This window comes from Grammomys surdaster, unplaced genomic scaffold (genome assembly GCF_004785775.1).
Source record: "Grammomys surdaster isolate TR1022 unplaced genomic scaffold, NIH_TR_1.0 125635, whole genome shotgun sequence".
NCBI lineage: Eukaryota > Metazoa > Chordata > Mammalia > Rodentia > Muridae > Grammomys > Grammomys surdaster.
In genome coordinates this window covers 2481460-2489320 of record NW_021620473.1, presented here as the reverse complement: position 1 = coordinate 2489320, position 7861 = coordinate 2481460, and the positions used below count along the sequence as shown (strand labels likewise).

Genomic DNA, 7861 nt, shown 5'->3' with positions numbered 1-7861 from the left:
CCCTCCACTTCTATATGGGTCCCTGAGTCTTAAGGGGAGGACTTTAATGAAGACATCCCATTTAGAACTAAGGGCTCCAAAGTCTCTCATTTTGTGAACTTTGTTCACTTATGAATCTGTTTTGTTAATTATCATCTACCAAGAAGATTCTCTGATGTGGGTTGATCAAGACACAGATCCTTATCAGATGTACAGTTGGTAAAAATCTTTTCCTGGGAAAGTTCCCAGGCTGGCACTTTCCTGAGCAACAGTACTTATAATACTTGTGATATCTTTAAGTCAACAGAAGCATGAAGTGTAGTGCCAATTAACTTTACACAATGGCAACAGTCCTCAGTTCTGCCTTTGGATTTATGCACGATCTGGTACTGAGCCCTTGGCTCAGTTCGTTTTCTAACTGGCATGGGCTCTGGGATTGTTGCTCTTATTTCGTCCAGAATGACAGTGTAGGACATTGTAGGTCCTGTTTCTCAGGAACTGAAAACAAAGAAATGTTCACTTTGAAAATATCTATCCTAAGACCTTCAGTGCCTCCATGGATTGGTTCATTTGTCAGGAAGGGCCTGTTGAATACAGTGGCATGATATTTCACCATGAGAATTCAGTTTCTCCACAGAAGGATTTGAAGAATAAAGGATGACAGTCAAGGTAGCCTGGAGTCAGCCACAGAAAAGGTTATGTTTGGTATTCAGTTTTGCTTGGTCAGAAATAATTTGATGCTTGCAGAGAAGGAATGCACATTTCTATATTACTAAGATTGTTTGCTTCTTTCTTCTTCTTCTTCTTCTTCTTCTTCTTCTTCTTCTTCTTCTTCTTCTTCTTCTTCTTCTTCTTCTTCTTCTCCTTCTCCTTCTCCTTCTCCTTCTCCTTCTCCTTCTCCTTCTACTTCTACTTCTCCTTCTCCTTCTCCTTCTTCTTCATATTTTGCAGCTAATTTTGGTAGCCAGTATGTTATAGACACTTTGGTTTGACAAGTTTGTCAACCCTCTGTCCATCTATTTCTCTGGCTTTCCATTTTCCCTCTGTGTCAGTTTACCCCCATTTCTTGTCTTTCTTTTCTTCTTAATCTTAAACTTAAGAATGAGTCAAGAGTAGTTGCCAACTTGGTGAGCTGCAAGACAGAGACAAGAAGTAGCAAGTAAGAAGGAGCAAGTAAGTGATATCTCTACGTGACAACTGTTCTGTGCTTCAAGTATATCATTGTAGAAGCTGGGGAATAACTGAAAAAAAGACCCTAGCTAAAAATATAACTTTTGGGAAACATTTAATGAGTCTTAAATATTAGTTTGTTCTCCTTTGCTTATTGTTATTGTGATCCACAAACACCACACTAAAAACCAACGTAGGTTAGGAAAGGATTTATTTCATGTTATAGGTTTTAGTCCATCATCAAAGGAAATGAAGTGAGAATCTGGAGCAGAAACTTGAAGACAAAATTTGAAACAGAGACTGTGGAGGAATGCTGCTTACTGGCTTGCTCCCTCTGTCTTTCTCAGTTATCTTTCTTATACAGCCCAGGACTACCTGCTTAGGAATGGTACCTCCCACAGTGGGCTGGGCTCTCCTACCTCAGTTGGAAACTTTAAAAATGTGCCTAGGCATGCCCATAGGTGAATCTAATGGAAGCTATTGTTCAGTTAAGGCTCCTTCTTTTCAGGTGTGTCAAGCTGACAACCAAAATTAGCGATCATATGGTTTTTACCCTACCTTGGTCAGTAGGAGCTTAATTATTAATTCTATGCTCATAAATATCTTACACCTTGTTTTCTTTATTTTTTTCAATTTTGTGCACCTTTCATTTAAATCATGAGTTTCATTCACTTTTATCATTTTTATTAACAGAAATCATTTCCCATCATTGTTACAGGTCAATAGGACACAGGGAGGCATCAGTTAAATGCTAGCTTTTTTAAGTTTGCTGTTAGACATTAAAAAACAAACAGTACTGACAAAAACTGTACTCAGAAAACTAAATATCTAAATACCAACATATTTATTTTACAATAGTTATATAATTTACCATTAACATATGATATACAAAATATTAAGTCACTTTTAGGTTTGATAAACACTTCAAATACAGCAATTCATATTGCACACTAAAGCATCTTCCCCATCTATCTGACTAGCTCACTAGTTCAGGCTGGACATTCACCCTCTGAAGCACTTCCTCAGGCATGCAGAAGACAATGCTAACAGGCTTAATCTGCTCTTCTCCCAGAAGTGATAATCCAGCAATGTCAAATAAGGTGTGAAACGGATCCACCATATCTCCTGGCCTGTCTGCAAATCCTCCCGTCTCTTCATCTTGGCATGCTAAGATGAAACTTCGAAGCTCGTCTCGGTCAATCCAATAAAGCCTCCTGATTATCTTTAGGGAGGCCAACACCCACCAGGAATAGCACACATCTGGTAACTTTTCAGGTCTTCCATTGAGTCCATCTGAAGGCAACTGCCATTCACAAAGCCACCAACCAAGTAAGTCAGAGTTCACTTGATGCAACAGAATAGCTATGGCCAGGAATTCTGTCCAGCGTGAGATTCAGAGCCTGGTCTGCACCCAAATCTACCATGAAAGTTCGTGCAGGACAAAACAAACTCAATCGCCTTTTCCACATTAATAGCATCAAGCTTGCCCAAGAGAGCCAAAGTTGCCACTGCACAAAATGAGAATCTTGTATCAGTTTCTCTTTATCTTTTATGCGGCGTGCTGACAAACCAGCATGGGGCATGCTGGGACTCCCAACAGGCCATTTTATTCCAGTTAGACCAACTGCTTAGTGGGACCCCAAATGTCTCCAGCAAAGGAACCATCTTCTTTCTATAGACTCTGAACATAGGCCACAACTTTGTCCACGTTGATAACATGAATGCTATCATACGGAGTAAGAATCTGGACATCACTGAGCGTGCACAGAAGGTGGGGGTCGTGCCCAATGCTAGAACTTACTCTCCCACACTCATGCTGGCAGGCCTTGATAACCACCAGTATTTTTTCTCTGTTCATTCGATGAAGCTGTCCCATGAGGTCCATCACAGTCAGGCCCCAGTAGACGCCGCTCATTCTCAAGTATTCAGACATGCAGTATTCATAGTCATCTTTCTTTGAGCCATAGGAGACGATGTAATTGGCATGCTTTTCCAGCAGCAGGGTGTCAGGTGCATCTGACTTGATAGTAACGTCCTTCTGCTATGTGCCCATGTCCAGCCACTGAAAGACTGAAGCGCGCGGGAGCACGGGGAGTCAGGGCCTGCGCACCTGTGCACACACCTTACACCTTGTTTTCTAACATGCTCTGTTTATGTCTTTAATTGTACAGTTCCTCTGATTTTAAAATAATTGTCATTTTCATTGTCTTGTGCCTGCAGTATACATTAAAGTGTCTACACTTTCAGAGTGAGTCTTCTTATTTAGAAATACATCCTCGAGCTGGAGAGATGGCTCAGTGGTTAAGAGCACTGACTGCTCTTCCAGAGGTTCTAAGTTCAATTCCCAGCAACCACATGGTGGCTCACAACCATCTATAATGGGATCTAATGCTCTCTTCTGCTGTGTCTGTACTCATATGCACAAAATAAATAATTCTAAAAAGAAAGAAAGAAAGAAAGAAAGAAAAGAAAGAAAAGAAAGAAAAGAAAGAAAAGAAAGAAAAGAAAGAAAGAAAAGAAAGAAAAGAAAGAAAGAAAGAAAGAAAGAAAGAAAGACATCCTCTCCTTGGGTCATGGTTAGATTTGGTGATGTGTTTGGACACTGTAATGTGGTAGAAGCAATGTTATGGACTTTTTACATTAGATATTCACAGAGAATTTCCCAACTCCTTCTCAGATCTCTTAGATCCTAAGAGGAAACTGGCTAATTGCCATGTTAAAAGCCTAGGTAGTTAGAGACTCAATTGCTGGAAGTAAGAGATCTGGGCAATGTCCACAGTACAGAAGCTTGGACAGGTCTGGCTGTCCCATTACTCCTCAAGTGCCAGGTATGTCAGTAGCAAAATACTATAGATGGTCCAAACTTCACATGAAAATATCCACGGAATTAACAATAATAGCCCTAGACTTATGGTTCAGTCATTTCACAGTTCAAGTCATCGTCTTAAAGAGCAATGGTAGGCCACTCAAGTTTTAATATCAAATTCAGATACAAAAATTCTAAGCAGAATAAAAGGATGTGGCATTATACTGTTAAGACCTAAGATGGTTAGGTTAGCTAGATAGTGAAAGACAGCTGACACTTGAATTAGGTACAAGGGCCATGGAAATCACTAGGCACATCACAAGTAACTGAAAAATACCATTCATAATGGTAAACAGGAGAAATGATTTTATTTTGCTTGTACAACTGTGTGGTGTGTGAAAATATGTAGGAGTGCTCATGTGTGAGTACATGTGTGCACGTGTGTGTGTGTGTGTGTGTGTGTGTGTGTGTGTGTGTATGATATCTGTGGATGTTTGTAGGCTTAAAGTTGGCATCGCGTGTTTTTCTCATTCAGCCTCCGTTTTAATTACTGATCCAGGATCTCTTGCTGAATTAGGGTCTTGCCAATCCAACTTGCTCAATCTAGCTAGTCAGCTTGCCCAGGGACTCCCTTTCCTCATCCTTCCGGGTGTTTCCACTGCATCTGCCTGTCTTTTATGTGGGCCTGGTGGATCTGAACACTGATCCTAATGCTTAGGGGACAAGTACCAGTCCCCACAAGCACATTTTTTTAAAAGTTATTTAACATTATAATTTAACTTTTAACTTTCCTTCCTTTTACCATTGAATCTTTCCACAATTTTTAAATTGGAATGAAGATTATCTTTCTAATTTCCCCAAAGTTATTGGTAATAAATGAAATTTTCACAGAAAGGGTCAAGTCAGTAGTTTGAATTATTCAGGAGTGATTAAGTGCTAAAATCTCTTTGGTGTTCTGTGACACTGTTTGCCCATGCAGAACTTAGCAACCATGCTTGAGTCATGATAGCTATCTAAAAATGGCCATAGTCACTGGGTAACAGCATCCACAGCTGACTGACAAAGTATAGGTCTCCATGACGTGGCTTCTCCTTAATGACATTTTGAGTGTGTAGAAGAGTCTTCATAATTGGATAGTTAGGGTTTTGCAATGGAGATGCTTACTACATTTGGGAAGGTTATGCAAGTGGCTTTTCTGAGACACAAAAATGAAGAAGAGCTAAGCTGTACTCGGCAGAAAAACTATACTCCATCTTTCAACCATCACACTGATGAAATATTTCAATAAATCACAGTCTTTTGCTGTCCTTGGGTGTTCTGCAGTATCAGCGGGTGCCTCTGTATAATGCGCATTGATTTCTGCTTGCAATTTAATGGCAAGAAAAGCTGTTTAATCATTTGACTCTTGACTGGTTAATAAAGAATCTGTCTCATGTAATAAGTTTATTTTCGATAAGACCACTATCCCTTCCATAGTTCTGTATTCCTCTTTATTTCTTTTGCTGGGGGAGGAGTAGTAAACAGGTCTTCCAGGGAGATGCTGCTGCAGGTACGTCTCCTCAGCTGGTCTTTATCATCATTGTGACTTGCAAGGCTGCCCTGTCATCCAGCAGTGAAAACCCCAGAATCATCTGCTATATAAATTGCAGTGCCTTTGCATGCCTGAGAAATTAGTGTTAAATAAACTAAATTGTGGACGCCCCCATTTCAAACTAAAGGCTGTGGTGTAATTACAGGAGGCAAGCACCCTGTTGATATAATTTTCCACCCAATCACATCTCATTAGCATTCAATTTTGCTAAAGCCACATGACATAAAAGTCACTAATAACCTGATGTATTTTGTAGGGTATTGACAAAAAATAAAATCAGATGAAACCACATGAAAGTTCCATGACCTACAGGAGGCTGCTAACAGGATTAAAAGTGCCAAGGATGCCAGGAGGGAGCCATCTGAGAAAAGTCACCCCAAGCATTACAAGACTCAATTAGCCTGCCTCATTTGAGGATTTGGGATGCTGCTTGGGAGGATGGGAAGGGAGGTGACACAGAGAGATGTTCCATTTAGCTAAGGAGATGTTGTTAACTAACAAATACATTTCCCAGGAAACTCCCTTTAAACTTGCTGATGTAAAATGAATGTCACCACCAACCAGGAAATCTTTAACCAACTTCCCACTGACTCTACGTTCTGCATTATCTATAACTGTCTTAAACCTTCTGTGGTGTTTCTATGTGAGTGTTAACTCAAGATTGCCCTGTGATAGAACTAAGTCTAGAGGTCTTAGGTCCATCTCAGATTTAGAAAGAGATTCCCCTGAATGTCCCAGCAGCAGCTGACATTTGTCTCCAGCAAAAACCATATGTGTTCTTGTTTACTGCACTGTCTTATTAAATGACAAAAATACGTACATACTAGACCAGCATCATGTGCCTAGTCCCCTCCTCTAGAAACCTCTTTCAATAGGCATTAAAAAACCTGCCTGAGGGGCTCCATACATATACTGAATACTTGAATGTTGGGTCAGACCAGGACTCTGTAACGGAGAGGATGGGTTATATCTGTAATCTCTGATCACATGAAACAATTTTATTGATAAATATAAACAGTTTGACATCGCTATGTTTCAAGGGAAATTAGTTGTGTGGGTCTGGGGAAAGATACCTGGAAAAACTAGAAACAGAATTACAAAATACAACTACAGGGCAGCACTGTCCTGCTGTGCCATACACAGCAACTGCTGCTCTGTTGGACTTTTTAACCAGTAATGTAGGCTGCATGGGCCTCAGAGTCTAACTTTGGATCCAGGACCAGTAGTTTGCTGGATGGGCTTTGGCAATTTTTTAAAGGCCTGTTTTATTTTCATGACAGATTCATGTGAGGCCACAGCCATGCCACTATGTACATACATGAGGGAAGCTTTATTTCTTGGTCTCTTCCTCCTTGGACAGAGTCTTGATGATCTCTTCATTCTAGGCCTGGAGATGCTTCTCCCAGAACATTCGTGCTTCCTTGGTCTTAGACCTGGGAGGCTCAGCCTGGTCAGCCAGTAGCTTCTTGCTGGCCTTGTCTGCCTTCAGTTTGTGGATATGCTCCATGAGAATGTGCTTGTGTTTGAATATATTCCCTTTGACCTTCAGGTACAGGCTGTAATAAATATGGCAGTCAGTATTCTTAGAGTCCCAGAATCTCCTGAGAGGCCAGCACAGGATCCTCATCCTTCTCATCCAAGTCACTTTCTCGGACATCTGAGCATTGGCAGTACCCTTCCTCTTCTCTATGCCCATATGCCTGCCCTTCTGTCGGGCCAAAGTATTTTTCAGGGAGCAAGCCTGGAAATGGACAGTCACAGGCTTCTGGGTGATTGGTCCATCTTTGGTCAGCTTTCTGATCTACTGACAGGAGTTAGCACTGGCGACTTCATTGGTGTCATTGGGGTCCAACCATACCTTCTTTTTACCTCAGCGGAGGACACTAGAGGCAAGCCTCTTCTGTAGCCTGAGCATTCTCATTGCTGCAGATGCAGCAGCGAAAGGAAAGGGGCTTTGGCAGTTTTACATAACGCTTTTATGCATTTATCAAGGACTCATTCTAGAAATATGTAAAGAAAATATAAGCCACAGTTCAGAAAACTCCTCCACCCACAGACCATGGTGCCATGAAAGCCATCCCTTGAGATGTGATAGTGTACTAAGGATTAGCTACTGATCTTCTCCTAGGAAAAAGATGAATCTACATTGTGTCCTCAAGGGTCTGTATTGTATAAGGAATCACAGACATGTCCACGGAGATCTTGCCCAATTAGATGCCCAAAACAGTGTTTATAGGAGATACAGAATCCTGTCCTGATCATAACTCTTAGTGGCTGAAGACAGAATGACTAGCCAGGATGAAATGAAATGTAGC

General features: G+C 40.9%; 2 pseudogenes; both read right to left on the bottom strand.

Moving 5' to 3' along the window:
- Window positions 1-2125: 2125 nt before the first annotated feature.
- On the bottom strand, window positions 2126-3202 carry LOC114638875 (annotated as a pseudogene).
- Window positions 3203-6876: 3674 nt separating this feature from the next.
- Window positions 6877-7467, bottom strand: LOC114638877 (annotated as a pseudogene).
- Window positions 7468-7861: the final 394 nt, after the last annotated feature.